This window comes from Hypanus sabinus, chromosome 11 (assembly GCF_030144855.1).
Source record: "Hypanus sabinus isolate sHypSab1 chromosome 11, sHypSab1.hap1, whole genome shotgun sequence".
Taxonomy (NCBI): Eukaryota; Metazoa; Chordata; class Chondrichthyes; order Myliobatiformes; family Dasyatidae; genus Hypanus; species Hypanus sabinus.
In genome coordinates this window covers 70768359-70785687 of record NC_082716.1, presented here as the reverse complement: position 1 = coordinate 70785687, position 17329 = coordinate 70768359, and the positions used below count along the sequence as shown (strand labels likewise).

Sequence of the window (17329 nt, the reverse complement as noted above, 5' to 3'; positions counted from 1 at the left end):
TGGACACTCCTCTAACTCACTCAGTCAGGGCCACAAATGTGGGCAACCAATTAAAACTCTGCCATTCCCCATTTTCCCATACACCCCAGCTCACACCTGTCAATAACAGTAGATCAAAGGTTATGTTCATTCCATGTGCTTCCCAGTCAGTTTCAGTACTCTTTAGCTCTTGCCCTACAACCTGCCCAATTTGGAAATGAGGAGAATATCTGTTTCACACTCACTGTTGGTGATGTTGCCTCGTCCTGCAACTTCTCTGCAGCAATTTGGCACTGATTGTTGTGACGTAATATTTGGTATTACACAGAAATAAGATGAACCAAATATGACATTCAACGAAATGGGAAGAAAAACACCTCCCCGAAATCACTGCTGAATGCCACATGCAACACACACAAAATGCCGGTGGAACGCAGCTGGCCAGGCAGCATTTATAGGAAGAAGTACAGTTGACATTTCGGGCCGAGACCCTTAGTCAGGACTAACTGAAGGAAAAGACAGTAACAGATTTGAAAGTGGGAGGGGAGGGGGAGATCCGAAATGATAGGAGAAGACAGGAGGGGAGAAGCTAAGAGCTGTAAAGTTGATTGGCAAAAGGGATACAAAGCTGGAGAAGGGAGAGGATCATGGGATGGGAGGCCTAGGGAGAAAGAAAGGGGGAGGGGAGCACCAGAGGGAGATGGAGAGCAGGCAAGGAGTAATTGTGGGAGGGGCAGAGGGAGAAAAAAGTGAGAGAGAAAAGAAAGAAATAAAAGGGGAAAAATAATAAATGTGTGAATGAATGAATAAGGGATGGGGTAAGAAGGGGAGGAGGGGCATTAATGTAAGTTTGAGAAATCAATGCTCATGCCATCAGGTTGGAGACTACCCAGACGGAATATAAAGTGTTGTTGCTCCAAGCTGAGTGTGGATTCATCTTGACAGTAGAGGAGGCCATGGATAGACATATCAGAATGGGAATGGGATGTGGAATTAAAATGTGTGGCCACTGGGAGATCCTGCTTTCTCTGGTGGACCGAGCGTAGGTGTTCAGCGAAACGGTCTCCCAGTCTGCGTCGGGTCTCACCAATATATAAAAGGCCACACCGGGAGCACCGGACGCAGTATACCACACCAGCCGACTCACAGGTGAAGTATCGCCTCACCTCGAAGGACTGTCTGGGGTCCTGAATGGTGGTGAGGGAGGAAGTGTAAGGGCAGGTGTAGCACTTGTTCCGTTTACAAGGATAAGTGCCAGGAGGGAGATTGGAGGGAAGGGATGGGGGGGGGACGAGTGGGCAAGGGAGTCACGTAGGGAGCGATCCCTGCAGAAAGCAGAGGGGGGGGAGGGAAAGATGTGCTTGGTAGTGGGAACCCATTGGAGGTGGTGGAAGTTACGGAGAATTATATGTTGGACCCAGAGACTGGTGGGGTGGTAGGTGAGGACAAGGGGAACCCTAACCCTAGTGGGGTGGTGGAAGGATGGGGTGAGAGCAGATGTGCAGGAAATGGGAGAGATACATTTGAGAGCAGAGTTGATAGTGGAAGAAGGGCAGCCCCTTTCTTTAAAAAAGGAAGACATCTCCTTCGTCCTGGAATGAAAAGCCTCATCCTGAGAGCAGATGCGGCGGAGACAGAGGAATTGCAAGAAGGGGATGGCATTTTTGCAAGAGACAGGGTGGGAAGAGGAATAGTCCATGTAGCTGTGAGAGTTTGTAGGCTTATAGTAGATATCAGTAGGTAGGCTGTCTCCAGAGATGGAGACAGAAAGGTCAAGAAAGGGGAGGGAGGTGTCAAAAATGGACCAGGTAAATTTGAGGGCAGGGTGAATGTTGGAGGCAAAGTTAATGAAGTCAACGAGCTCAGCGTACATGCAGGAAAACATGCCAATGCAGTCGTTGATGTAGCGAAGGAAAAGTGGGGGACGGATACCAGTATAGACTTGGAACACGGACTGTTCCACAAAACCAACAGGAAGGCAGGCATAGCTGGGACCCATATGGGTGCTCATGGCTACCCCTTTGGTTTGGAGGAAGTGGGAAGGGCTGAAGGAGAAACTATTAAGAGTAAGAACTAATTCCGCTAGACAGAGGAGAGTGGTGGTAGAAGGGAACTGGTTAGGTCTGGAATCCAAAAAGAAGCAGAGAGCTTTGAGACCTTCCTGGTGGGGGATGGAGGTATATAGGGACTGGACATGCAGGGTGAAAATAAGGCGGTGGGGGCCAGGGACCTTAAAATCATTGAAAAAATTAAAAGTGTGAGAAGTGTCACAAACGTAGATGGGAAGGGATTGAACGGGGGGGGGGGGCTTCATGTTGGAATGAATTATTTGCAGTTGGCTTGATATGCTGTAATAACAAACAAATACCACAAGACTAAAAGACATAGTAGAATTAGTCCACTTGGCCCATTGAGTCGACTCCACCGTTTCATCATGGCTGCAGCTCAATGCACTTCATGGATATGTGGTTATCAGGAAGACAGGGCATCTCCCAAAGATCCCAGATCTCTCACAAGAAACATACCACGACCTCTCAATCCATTCTCAACACACTAGCTATGTACTAACTGAAAAAAAACACTTACTATAAACTTCCTTTCTTATTTACTTAGAACTTCCACCTGTCTTTGCCCAAGCCTGTTCTCACCTAAGCCTGTGGAACTAAAGCCAAACCACCCTAATATTGCCCCACTCCAACAATGGTCACTCTGCTTCTGTACTCTGTGGATATAATGACCATATTTCTGTATTTCCTTATGATATGAAGGAAGCTATTCAGTCCATTGAATCTCACAGAGCAATCCCACTGCTGACTAATTTTCCTTGTAACTTATTTTCCCCACATCCACTTATTATCAGGGCAAATTACAGTGGCCAATCTTCATGATGGGTCAGGAACTAAAACACCTGGTAGACACCCACATGGTCGCAGGGTAAGTGTGCAAACTCCACGTTCATAACCAGAGGTGAGACTTGTATACTGGTCACTAGGACTGTGAGTTAGCAGCTCTACCTAGAGAGCCACTGTGCAACACAATATAGGTACCAAATGAAGGGAGCTAAACTCTCGGGAATGCATCTTGGCAGAGGGAAGAGGCTAATTTTCATAACCAGCATTAATTGGGTATCCTCTCTGCCCTAAATCACAGAGGTTTTCTCAAAGAGACCAACATAATAAGAGCAGTCTGTGCTACTCTGTGTACCTAAAGGTGAAATCCATTAGCATCATGCAGAGTTTAGATTGCCAGCTATGAAAATTAGTCAGCAGGAGGCTATTTTAACAGCTGGTTACCTCCTCTTGTCAGATAAAGTTAAAATTATGCCCCCTGTCGACCTTAACAATGCATCTTTTGACCAACACAGGGGATTCATAAACATTCAGGCTGGATTTTTAAATTCATTTTAGAGGATCTCAGCATCACAAGCAGGCCAGCATTTATTGCCTGTCCCTAATTGCCCTTGGGACAGTGGTTGCGAGCCATTAGTTTGACCTGCTCCAGCCCATCAGGTGAAAATGCCAGAATACTATGCTGTCGTACAAGCAGTTCCTAGGCTTGGAGTGAGGGAAGATGAAGAATCAGTGTTCTATTTATAAACTGGGGCGACGTGTGATTTGGAGGAGATTGTGAAGCTGGAGATTGACCATGCATCCATTCCCTTTGCCCTTGCTGATGATGGACACATGCAGTCAGAATAATTTGGGTGAATAATTGTGGCTGTGCATGATAAACACAATGGTCACAGCAGTCTGCCGGAAGAGGGAATGACTGTTAAAGGTGGGCGCTGGAGTGCCAGCTTGCTTTGTCAGTGACTTCAAGAGTATTGTTACAGCTGCACTAGGGTAAGCTTGGGTGTTGTGTCACATTTCTGTACCATGCCATGTAGATGGTGGAAAGGCCCTGCGGTGTAGGGAAGCAAATCATTCACTGAAGGATAGTCAGTATCTGATTGCCTCTCATAGTCACAGGATTTATGTGATAGTCCATTTGAATTGCTGGCCAGTGGGGACACCCAGTTAATGTGGGCACTCGACGATGGTAAATCCATTTGATGCTTGTTCTAAAAGAGGAATAACATGAATGTGTTTTGTATTAACAATAACACAAAATGTTCCATGTGCTCGCAGCCAAACCAGTATGAATTCAATGTTTGGCTTTCGGTTCGGGACCACCTCTAAGTGTTTGTCATCCACAGCTTAAGCTTTGCTCTTGCCGTGGCCCATAAAAGAAAGCACATGCTTTAAAATCTTCAAATGAACTGCTAAGCAGTCCTGGCAATTTGAAGTGCATTTATGAAATGAGAGGCAGTTTACAGACAGGCATTCCAGTTAGGCATTTGGAAAGTGGGAACTTGAGTTCAGACAACATATCCAAAACACTTTGTATCCTAAGTATTAGATTTTAAAGACAGTGATTGTTATGTGCAGAAAGTCATCCAATGTACACACAAGCCCCACAACGATCAAATGAGGTGAATAGTTGGTTTGAGGTGGCGCTGGCGCACTGAGAAGTGCTGGCCACAGCATGAGGTTTCCTTGCTCTGATGCAAATGTTCAGATCTTGCCATAAAAAACACGGGCTTAACCTCTCAGCCAAAAGACAACCACTTCAACAATGCACCATTCCTTTGCTATTGCACTGATAACCAAAGGAGTTGCTGTAGTCCTTAGTAGAAAATCAGATTTTCAGCAGCATTATTTCAATTGAGATGTTCAACTTATCAGTGTAATGGATTCTATGGCATTAGTTCGATGGAGGGCAAGTGGGCTGCTCTTCTAGCCCAACAAAAAATCACAGTAGCTCATACTCTGGGGGTGTAAGAGATGGAACAGTACAGCACAATATGGGTCCTTTGGCCAGAGGTGTTGTACCAACCCGTATAAACCTAACCCACAATCAATCTAACCCTTCCTTCCTACACAGCCTGTAATCCTTAACTTTTCTGACTGTACAGTCACTTTAAATGTCCATATTGTATCAACCCTACCATCCCTGGCAGTTCATTCCAGGCACACACCACTCTCTATGTTAAAAATAAATCTACCTCTGACTTCTCCCTTAAACATTAAACAAATATTTTCAGAGAGGACATTGTCTCTCTGGGAAAAGGGTACTGGCTGTCCACTTTATCTACGCCTCTCATCATCTTATTCACCTCTCATCCTTCGTTGTTCTAAAGTGAAAAGCCTTAGCTCACTCAACCTATCCTCATAAGGCATGCTCACTTATCCAGACAACATCCTGGTAAATCTCCTCTGCACCATCTCCAAAGGTTCCCCATCCTGCCTACAAAGAGGGAACCAAAAATGAACACAATTCTGTAAATGTGGTCTAACCATTGAAAGGAAATCTGTACCACAACATAAGGATTTTGAAATCTCAGCTAGCTAGTTAAATCTACTGGACAACTAACAGTTCGGCTAGATCATCTGTAATTGAACGAGACCTTTTGTTTCTCTCATTAGACAGTGGTCAGTAATAAGCCTCCTTCAACACTGTACTTGCAGTACAAGTGAAGCTTGAAGTGTATGAAAGTCCCAAGGTGAAGTTTCAGATGCAATTGACTTAGTTGGGAAATAAATCAAATTAACCGGGGTAAACACGAGGAAATCTGCAGATGCTGGAAAATTCAAACAACAACACACACGAAATGCTGGTGGAACACAGCAGGCCAGGCAGCATCCGGGGCATTACCCGGGGTATTGTTATTTCATGTATTTTGGAAACTGACGAATAATTTTGAAATGCTCTAACCAATTTTGCTTTTCTGTGTTTGCTATTGTTCATTTGAATGGTGTTGCTGTGGCCCACTGGTGACAGGCTTCCCTCTGAGACAGAGAATGACTTCAACCATTCGGCCAACCGAGTATTCAAACCAGAATGGCAATTCCATCGTAAATATTGTGTTGCCGGAAGTGCTGGTAGTAACTGAATTGCACAAAGCCTTGTTTTCACACGCAGTGAGATTCGATTTCCAATGCAAAATTAGTCACTGAGGAATATTGCGGACTTAATGTAGGCTTTGTGAAGCTCTGTGATTTAGGTGTTGTGATTTGCTAACATGTAGGGGATAAGTTGTACAATCCTGAACACTTTTGGTTGAGAAAGGAGCCACTCAGTCTATCATGGAACATGCAAAGCAAAAGCGGCCCATTTTGTTTTACTTCCAATCTCTTGGCGCAGTGACACGGTATCTTGCTGTGGATATGTGCTTGATGGTTGATGCAGACTCATTTTCAGTACTGTATGAATCTCTGACATGTACCCTGGTATCTGACTTTATATAAAGCACTGCTAGAAGCATCTACTTGATGTTGGTACATAATCTCTCGCCCCCTCGGGCCACACATACAAAATGTTTTTCCAATGTGTGCAGTTTGCTCTGTCATGACTTGTGGGGTCCCACATAGAAGTCCGGCACTGACAAACTCCCCTCGGGTAGGTTCTAGCTAAAGTGCAAATCAGTCACAGTACTCAAAAGTGTTCATCATCACTTTTCTATGAAGGGCAGGTTGTGTGACCCAGTCCAGCTAAATGGAGTACCCCCAGCAACGAGGTTGGGCCCATCCGAAGCATCAGTGGGGACAAAGAGAACTTCAGCATGTAATCCAAGGCCACCTCATTATTGCACACTGAGGGATTAGAGCTTGAGTTAAATAAAAGCCTGAAAATCTTTGTTCAAGGAGTGTATGAAAACTGATGCCACGTTGATGTGACATAAATGAAAATATGTTGTGCTCACACATAAATGTACTTTTTCATATATTCAGACTTTAGAGAGTAAATAAACCTTCCCTAGCTAAGTTGGCTGTTACTATGACCATAGGATATGGAAGTCGGACTAGTTCATTCAACCATTGAGCATTGGAGCTGTGCCCAGCCACAGAGTCGTAAGTGTAAAGCGAGTAGAGCAGACAACTGAACAACAGTCATGTGGTGGACCTGTGCTGATGGTAATTATGGAGGAGGCATTGTTGCCAATCCTAATGATGTGGGGACTACAAGTGAGGAAATCAACAATCCAATTGCACAAAGAGGTATTGAGGCCAAAGTCTTGGAGTTTATTGATTAGCTTTTAGGGGATGATGGTATTGAATGTTGAGCTATAGCTGTCAGTATGTTCATATACGGCCCAAGTGCGGAGAGAGAGACATTGAAGTGTGTCAGTAGATCACAGGGTTTTAAGGGAAAGGAAAACAATAAATGCTAGGCTAAACAGCATCATTAACTAAAACTTTGAAACAGAAAAGTAGGTACCAACACCGCGGCCAAAAGGAATTTGTAAATATAAAACAAATACCACAAGTCTTCAGTGTCAGTCAACTTGATGGTCCACTTTCTCAGGCAAGGCTGAATGCAGGCAGGTGGCGTAACATTGCTGTGCTTTGCCCAAGTCTTAACAAGTGCTATAACGAAAAGAAGGGAGTTAAATACTGCCAAAATGAAATAATAATTAGCTGATGTGCATATTCACAAGCACAATTGCTGAATCTGCTGCACAGCCGACTCTGTAGTTGTGACAGGGCCCATTTCCCTAGGTGCAGCTCCTAAGGTGTCAGCCCTATGCCCACTGGAAGTCCAGGGTGAGTGACTTGGCCAAGATGTATTTTTCCAGGATCCAAGAATGTTCTTCAGGACAGCACCCTTCAGATACACAAGTTACTGGACCTTACCATGTACCGAGTGAGAGGCCAGGAGGTGCTGCATCATCTACCAAGTGGGGAGGAGAGAGAGGTGGGAAGACTGGGGCCAGGGGAGAGGTAGCAATCAGCTTGAGCTGGGAAACTTGGAACATTGGGTGGATTTTCATTGATGCTGGTAGACACAATCTATACAAGACCTTGTTAACATAGTCTTTTCCACTACAATGGTCCCATGTAGCACAGAGCCAGTTTACAACTTCTGACTTTCAGGGGAAGATCCCTTGATGCCAACCAGATCTCCCCTTCTGACTTGAATTGCCTTACCTGTCAGTGGAACCGATCAGTTTACCAGGCATGTTGTTTCTGGGTGCAAAGCAGAGAATCCCTAGCACATCTCCAGGTGTGCTTGTAGCACTGGGTCAACTGTTCATCAGCAGGAACTCCTACATCGATCACCTGGTCAAGGAAAAGCAGCGGCTGGAATCCTTTTTTGCATTCAAGGGGGGGATATTCCCATGGAGGCCAACTGGAGGTTATTGTGGGCAATCTCTGCACAAACCATTTGGGAGCTCCAGGACATGGGGTTGGAAGAGGCAAGACAGCACAGGGCTGTCTCCAACTCTTGGTTCACTCTCGTAGTCTGGCCATTGGATTGTGGGTGGAAACCAGAGGAGAGGCAGACCATGGCTCCTACAAGAGAGCAGAAAGCCTACCAAAAGCAGGAAGTAAACTGAACTGTGGTCCACGATCAGACACTATGTCTTGACGGAAGCCATGGAGCCTGAACACATGTTGAACCTTGAGTATGACGGTCTCATAAACCAACGGGAGCTTAGGGAGGATAACGAAGTGGGCAGCTGTGGAAAATTGATCCACACTGACCAAAATGGTTGTGTTTCCATTAGACGGAGGCAGCCCAGTGGTGAAATGAGAGGTGGGGCCAGGTGTAGCAGACATAGCAGACCGGCAGGATGCTGGCACAACATCTTGTTCTGAGTGCAGATGGGACAGGCAGATACAAAGTTGTTGACACCCTGGGACATAGATGGCCACGAAAACGGTCTCTTTATAAACTCCTCAGTCCATTGAATTCCCTGATATCTAGCCACACAGGAGGAGCGACCTCTTTCCAACACTTTGGAGTGCACCACAAAAGGCACAAACAGGAGGTCTCCCACCTTGGCCAAGGTCTGACTGTTGGGCAGCCCTCACCTCTGCATTTATTCCCCAGATCACCAATACATGAGTGAGGAAGGATGGGCTCTGCGGATGTTTGCTTTGCGGATGCAGCGTGTGGTGTAAATCTCTGTAACAGCGGGAAGAGAGACCCCGATGATCTTCTCAGCTGACCTCACTATCTGCTGCAGGGTCTTGCGATCTGAGAATGTGCAATTCCCGAACCAGGCAGTGATGCAGCTGCTCAGGATGCTCTCAATACAACCCCTGTAGAATGTGACGAGGATGGGGGGGAGATGGACTTTAATCAGCCTTCGCAGGAAGTAGAGATGCTGCTGGGCTTTTTTGGCTATGGAGGTGGTGTTGAGGGACCCGGGTGAGAATCTCCGCCAAGTGATCACCAAGAAATTTGACGCTCTTAACGATCTCTACCGAGGAGCCGTCGATGTTCAGTGGAGAGTGGTCACTCCGTGCTCTCCTGAAGTCAACAACCATCTCTTTTGTTTTGTTCACATTCAGAGACAGGTTGTTGGCTCTGCGCCAGTCCGTTAGCTGCTGCACCTCCTCTCTGTAAGCTGACTCGTCGTTCTTGCTGACGAGACCTATCACGGTCATGTCATCAGCGAACTTGATGATGTGATTTGAGCTGTGTATTGCTGCACAGTCGTGGGTCAGCAGAGTGAACAGCAGTGGACTGAGCACACAGCCCTGGGGAGCCCCCGTGCTCAGTGTGATGGTGTTGGAGATGCTGCTCCCGATCCAGACTGACTGAGGTCTCCCAATCAGGAAGTCTAGGATCCAGATGCAGAGGGAGGTGTTCAGGCCCAGTAGGCTCAGCTTTCCAATCAGTTTCTGAGGAATGATTGTGTTGAATGCTGAACTGAAGTCTATGAACAACATTCAAACGTATTCAGACAAATCAACCAGACAGATGGAGAGTTCTTCACTATGGTTGCCTTCAAGCATAAGTTGGAGGGGTTGGGTTTAAACGTGGATTTGGCCGGTGCCCAGAGATTGACCTTGATATTGACCTTTTCTCTTTATTCCTGAGTTGGAACTCCCCATCAGTGAGTTAAAGATGCTCATGAGATTCCTAGCTGCACCGGAGTCGATAAATGCCTTAAGTTCATTGGTCCGAGCCCCTACAACCAGTAAGTCAATAAGGAGCATTGCACAGTTAGAAGAAGCTGACTGCAGAGAGAACCAGTCCATCTTTTACTGGACTATTAGAACATGTCACTCAGAAATGTCCTGGATCACCACAATCGAGGCAGGAACCTGTTCTCCTGCACCACTCTTGTTCCTCCTCAGACAGGCACTTGCGTAGGATCCTCCACGGACTGGGTGTAGGGTGAAGAAGAGGAGGGTAAGGAGAGACAGTGGAAGCTCGAGATATTTTTTCCCTGCACTACTTAGTTACCCGGTCATCAACTCGAATAGCCTGATTAATCCAGACTATCCTACTCATCACAGACAGCGATCTTGTGCTGGACCTCTGTGGTCAGTCAACTCGAGAAGGCAGTGACTGAGAGAGCTCTCATTTCATCCTGTCTCTACTGCAAGTTTGTGGAATTTGTCTGCATAGACCCTTGACACAGGTCCAAGGATCGCTGGGCAGCCTCTTGACCCCATACTGGAAGATCACAAACCTTTCTTAACACTGCAAAAAAACATCAGAACGACTGGGGTATCCTGACTCCCATAAAGTGTTGAATAGGCTGAGTGGAGCTTCATCTAGGAGATTGACCATGTACACCAGTTTTCAGGTATCATCACCAAAATGACCAGGCTGGGCTTGGAAAGTCAGCTCGTACTGGGTAACATGACTTCTGCAGCCATCAGGATCGCCAGGGTATCTGCCCAGTAGTGGCATACTTGGTTCTTAACAGCATGCAGGAGGCTGTGATGGCCCGAAAGAGGGAGTCAGTTCTGAACCAGGCGCGGGAGTGGGAGAGGTAGTGGCAGAGGTTGTCAGGGCAGCAGAAAAGGAGGGCCTGCGAGATGCTGGGATTGGGACTGACGTGGCCAGAGGCTGCTGAATTGTGCTGGCAAGAACCCTAATGGCTGTCAACTGATGTTGTCTGTCCACAGTGAGTTCAAGGACGGCAGCTCCGAGAGTGGAAATCGTAGACATCTGACTCCGATTGTCTGCAGTGAGCTGTTGGAACAGTTGTGACAAGGGATGAAACCTGTTCCTCCAGATGAGGTTGGGCTTGTCAGCACGAGACTATCTGCCTTATTGCTTCAGTAACTTCACCCAGAACAGATTCAATTGCTGTAGCTTGTATCTTACCTGACCATTGAATCTCAGGGTTAGCTGCTCTCTCTCTCTCTGCTGGGTCCATCTTCGTGTTGTCAAGACTTGCTGTCTGTACATTCGTGTATGGTCCAAGAGTGGAGGGAGAAACACCAACATGGGTCGATAGTTCACAGTCTTTCATCTGGACAGGATTTTAAGGGAAAAGGAAACAATAAACATTAGGCCAAGCAGCATCATTAACTAAAACTCTCAAATAGAAAACTAGATGGCAACACCGCGGCTGAAAGAAATCGCTAATGCAAAATGAATAACACCCATCTACAGCTTTGCTCAAGTCTCGACAAGCGCTACAATGAAAAGAAAGGAGTTAAAAACACGTGTCCGAGTTCACGGTTGTGATAGTAGTCAATAAAGAGCATTTTATGTTTTGACTGTCCATGTTTTGAAAATCAGAGCAAGCACAGGCTTTGAGCTCATCTGGAAGCAAAGCTCTGCTGTCTCCTATAACTTTATAAGGGGTGATAGTATTCAAGCCCTGCGACAACTTTTGTTAATTCAAGTTTGGTCCGGAATTGCCACTTTGCCTGTGAGATGGCTTTCTGGAGATTGTACCTGGACCTCTTGTTGCTTTCTTGGTCACCAGACTTGAATGCCTCTGACCTGCCTGTCAGCAGATTTCGGATCTCATTGTTCATCCAGGGCTTCTGATTGGGGAAGACTCTGAATGACTTAGTGGGGATGCACTCATTTACAGCTGTTTATTTTTATAAAAACCATTACAGCTATGGTGTATTCATTCAGATGCCTAGATGAGTCTTTGAATCAAAACAATCCTGTAGGCACTCCTTTGCTTCCTGTGACCACCTCTTTGTTGTCCTAATCTCTGGAGCTTTTCTCTTTAGCTTTTACCTGTACACAGGCAGGAGAAGGCTGATTTATTTTCCCTGCTCAACCCTATTCTCATGCTTTTTCCTCATAATCTTTGATGCCCTTACTAATCAAAAACTTATCAAACTCCATTTTAAACAAACCCAATAATACTTCGATACTGGTGCCAAAAACTTTCTCGCCTCGCCTCCTCAGGCTCTGACTTGCACCTTCCCCAAAATGAGCAGCAATCTAATACCCTTTCACCAGCATTGCCCCATCCATCCATTTCCAGCTCCCACCCTCCCAACAACCTACTATCCCAGTCACTTTAATTAACCATCACAATATCCAACTTAGCTATGTTAACTACACTCCCCCCCCCCCCCCCCGCACTCCAGGCCTATCTCGGCCATGAACCCAACTCCCCCAGGTCCCAAATCCCATGAAAAAATGTGGTTCTTTCCTGAGCAATCAATCAAGGAAAAACAGACTCCTTTTGCCAAAAAAAGTTTTTGACGTTAATATACTTGGATGTAGAGAATATTAAATGAGTGATAGCTAACCACAGATCCTAAAGTTTAAACTTCGCTCTCAGTTATGTTTTACCCTACTTGACATCAGACCCACTTATAATGTTATCATATTTTTGACCTGTATCTTTTGGTTTTCAGATGCTGAGTATGTAAGTACAACTTTGTGCTTTTACACAGTCTCACTCACTGAAGCTTTGGATTCAGGAGGGCAAGGTTCCATTTCCTCTATGGTATTCTGTCCACTTCTTTTTCACCTGAACTTTGGTTAGCCTTTTTCTCATCTCTAGATGATCTCATCAATGTGCCAGGGTTATGGCAAGTTCAAATGGGCAAAAACAACCAATTGAATATCCACAAATAATGTTTGTCTTGTTGTTAATGGTTAACATGCAGCAGCATTTAAGACCACTAGCTAGTGATTATGGAGAGTGGGTTATTTCAGGCAAGCCTACTCTGTGTTTACCGGAGCCTGAAATTATAAGTTGTATTTATTGTAGCTTTACATTTTTAAAGTTTTGAATAAGGATTTTACATCTGTTTTGTTTCAAGAAAACCATCCATGTAGCCTACATAGTTCCCATTTTTCAGATGTTATACTTGTCTACTAAGTCCTAATATGGTAGTTAAGAAACCATACACAGTTTTGACTTAAAATGCCTGAACTATCCAGAATTAAAATAAAATGCCTCCGTTACTCAGACAAGAGGGAACACTGGCCCTTTGAATACACAGATAATAGGCTGAACAATCGGTGAAGAAGCGGACAATCAGCTGGAAGAACTCAGCAGGTCAAGCAACATCTGTGGGAGAAAAGGAATTGTCGATGTTTCCGGTATAATGACTGCATCAGGACTGAGAGTGGAGAGGTGAGATGGTCAGCACAAAGAGAAGAGGAGTGGCAAGAAAGGATTAAGAGGCAATTGGCAGAGCTGGAGAAAAATATTATTGAAACCATGCCATGGGTCCTGATCTCCAAGTCTGCACTTATTCAATCTTGATGCCTGATATCAGATACAGTTCTCAGAGCCACTGACATATGTACCATTGTGACAATGTAAATACCTTGAACTTGCACTCCACATGACTGTTGAATTACAACCAGGCCCAATATCTGCAGGAGCTTCAATGCTGTAAAGAAAGATATGTATATTAAACATTTGAATATTGAACGTTATACTTCTCATGCAGTGTAAATGCACATTCTCCATTCCTGGATCTCAGTGTTCAGCATTCTGCATGTTCTGCTGAAGTATTTCCCCAGAAAGGAAGGTGCTTAGAGAATTATCAAGTACATCTTGCATCTTGCACGTAGCATTGAAGCAGATCTTCCCATCAAGATGGTGCTCTGGTCTCTGGTGAGGTTGTGGCTCAGATTTAGTTGATTTTAGATTCTGTAGGGATGGATTTGGGGACAGGTAGAGAGCTAGGGTTGAGGGTAGGATTCAGGGATAGGGCTGTGTGAAGTTAGAGGTCAGGACGGAGTCTATATCAAAGCACCCTGTAGCTGAAGAGTTGGATGGATATTGGGTTGGCAAGTGCCGTGGATGAAGACCAGTGGGTAAAAAGACTGGTGACCACATCCCCAAAAAAGAAGTGAGCTCCCCCAACTTGGCAGGTCCAAGGACTAATGGTCCATTTGACCAGGAGGTATAAGGGCCAATGACCCCTCTGGGTCAGCTAGTTGGCAAGTCCGGAGTTGGAGGCCTGGAGTTCACGGTTCTGCCATTGGCGCTTCCTGGGGTCGATACTGAAGATCGAACCCCGAGGTTGAAGCCTGCTGTCGGCGAGTCCGGGTGTCGAATCCTAATGTCTGAAGCCCCTGGTATGCAAGTCCACTGGAGAAGTTGACCTGGTGTCTGAGAGTCCACTGGAGAGCTGGAGGCACCCTATCCTGGAATTGGAGGGCTATGTGTGTAAGTGGGTGGGTGAGAGAGAGGAAAGAGGCTTGCTTTGCTTTTGTTATTTCATTGCTGTTGCCGTGTTGCTCTTGTTGGTGCTTGTGCTTCTCTGCTGAACATTATGGACATGCTGTAAGAGCACAGGATCGATTCCCACAGCTGTTGGCACCAGAGTGTGTACCAGCACTTGCGCTTATCTTGTGTATTGAGGGTGTGTCGTTCGTTATCTCAAATGACACATTTTACTGCATGTTTTGATGTGCATGTGATAAATAAATCTGAACCTGAATGAGATGCTGTTGTGCAATTGTAGCCTTCTGCAGTGCCATGTTAGTAATAATATTAATGATGACAGATTGTGGGACCTTCTGCTATCCATTTCAAATCCCTGTAGCTCATTGAAGAAAGACCACTAGTCTTGACTGGTAGTTCAAAACAGTAAACAGTAAATAGGGATCTAACACCAACCACATTGGTATATTTCACCTATTTACCCTCCTCACGTCCCAGTTATAATTTCAGTGTTACCTCATGGTACAGTGAAATGTTGAAGTTAGAGGGACTTGTTTATGACAGGACTTGACAGGATGTTGAGGCAGAACAAACTGAAACTGCTGGCTTCAAAATCATGACAATTACAAGATGGCAGAGCAAAAAATTCATCTGTTGTCTCCACGAGAGTTAATAAAACCCAAACACCTAAGTGTGTGCTCAAGGACCAGCATGTTTAAAGTGTATAACTCAGGATTACTTTGATTGAAGATACTGTCAGACTGCTTCAACTGTAGGTGACCATAACATGGGTTTTGGAATGCGATAAAAATCAGCAAGATAATACTTCCTTGATTGCAACTGAGTGTGAACTGTAGAACAGGAGAAGATTCAAATATTACCGTGAAATTCTTCTAGCCCCTGTTATCTTCCACTTCCTTTTTCATATGAGGTGTCAGTGGGTTCTTGGTATATATAGAACCACTATGCTGAAGTGGTTTTCCTGCTGAAGGTCTAAATCTTAACAAAGGGGAATTTTGGACACAATTTCATCAGCTAACCTGCCCATCTGGAAAGAGGAGATGTACTGGGCACCAAAAATATACCATAATCATGACCATTTTCAGGACAAATCTAATGGGAGGAGGTCTTCTACAGGGCAAGTCATCAGGAAAGATCTTCATCACCTCGTCTTAGTGATCTGTTCAGAACTGTGGTGTCTATTCTGTGCATCCAAACAAAATTAATCTGATTTTCGTCGAGCAACGACTCCAAGTGAAATGCAGAGTTCAGCTGGAATGACAATACATGAGTCACTTCAGATCTTTAAAAGATGCATCTGAATCCTTCAGTCAAGAGGGACTGTGATTAACTTTCTCAAATTCAGCAGGTCTATCAACATCTGCTACATGCAAGCAGGGATTCCAACCAATAGGCTTAGCCATGGACAAAATCCTTTGCAGAATGATATTCAGCTTCAATCTTCTTCACAAGCTTTTTTTCACTCTCAGTGAGATCCCTGCAGGAATTGAAATAATCTACAGGATAGTTGGGAAATCCACTGAGCCATTTTTACCTTTCAGTACAAGACCAAGGTCACTCTCATCTCAATAAAACATCTGAAGTGCACTGAAGCCACTAATGGCTGGGAAGGTTTGGAGACCAGGGACCAAGTTACTGCAAGGGTCTTAACTTCTGCAAAGCAACGTTCTATCAACATTCTCCCAGCATACAATGCTGCGCTCCAGTTATAAAAGTCCACAGCAAAAAGCTAGAAATTATTGGCCATTTCAATATTTCAGAAGACAGCCCTCCCTAGGCAGAGATTAAGGAATAAATTTTCCCATCACTTCTAGTTGCCTGAAGAAACTGAATGATCAAGGCCTCAAACAGAATACGAAACTCTGGGTAATAGAAACTTATAAAGATGTACTGCGGAGAGCATTCTAACTGGTTGCATCACCATCTGGTATAGAAAGGCCACTGCACAGGATCGAAAAACAAAACTGCTGGAAGTTGTAAACTCAGCCAGCTACATCATGAGACAGCATCGATGACACTTTCAAAAGGCAATGCCTCAAAAAGATGACATCCATCATTAAGGACCCCAACACCCAGAACATGCCATCTTCTCATTGTCATCATCAAGGAGGAGATATAGGAGCCTGAAGAGACACACTCAGCATTTCAGGATTCCTGAACGGACAGTGAAGCCACGTACACTAGCTCACTTCTTTTTCCTTTTTTGCTCTATTTTTTGCACTAATTTAATTTAATTTTTATATGTGTATGTTTTATTGTAATTTATATTTTTCTTTATTAGCATGTTTTGCAATGTACCACTGCTGCAAAACAACAAACTTCACACCACATCCTAGTGATGTTTCAAGGGGGATATTAGAGGAAGATTTTTCACTCAGAGTGGTTGGTGTATGGAATGCACCGCCTGAGTCAGTGGTGGAGGCAGATACACTAGTGAAGTTTAAGAGACCACTAGACAGGTATATGGAGGAATTTAAGGTGGGGGGTTATATGGGAGGGTCGGCACAACATTGTGGGCCGAAGGGCCTGTAATGTTCTGTTCTATCTTCTGATTTTCGTTCTGACCACAATGACTCTTGTCCTCCTGTATGGCTGTGGTTACTTGCAATACAATAGAGAGATGCTACTAAAACCATCTCTGCAAAATTCTCCACAGGCATTGTAGGAAAACCAATGTCAGTGTTGTCTCCTCTGCGAATGCCCCTAACACTGATGTCCTGGTTCCAATCAACCTGTTTCTGGGGTAGAACTCTAGGATATCAGACCCCTGAGGTAGATGCCCTATTCTGAGTTTCCTCAAAACAAGGGATTACTAAGAGGAAAGAAGAAAGAGTTCAAAGATGTTCACAAAGCCTCCTTGAAAACCTGACCTGAATGCCTGACCTATGGCCTCTGGAAATGTACAAGTATTATGTGGATTTCACTGAGCTTGTCTCT

General features: G+C 44.9%; 1 protein-coding gene across 2 annotated transcripts in view; it reads right to left on the bottom strand.

Annotated features, from left to right (window-relative positions):
- Window positions 1–17329, bottom strand: part of LOC132402099 (uncharacterized) — a 68599-nt gene that overhangs the window by 38183 nt on the left and 13087 nt on the right. For both annotated transcript variants that reach the window (XM_059984678.1, XM_059984677.1), the window contains exons 2-4: window positions 13524–13589; window positions 11092–11239; window positions 7280–7385 (exon numbers count right to left, since the gene is read on the bottom strand). The gene's annotated coding sequence lies outside the window, so the exon portion shown is untranslated. The remainder of the gene's footprint in view (window positions 1–7279; window positions 7386–11091; window positions 11240–13523; window positions 13590–17329) is intronic.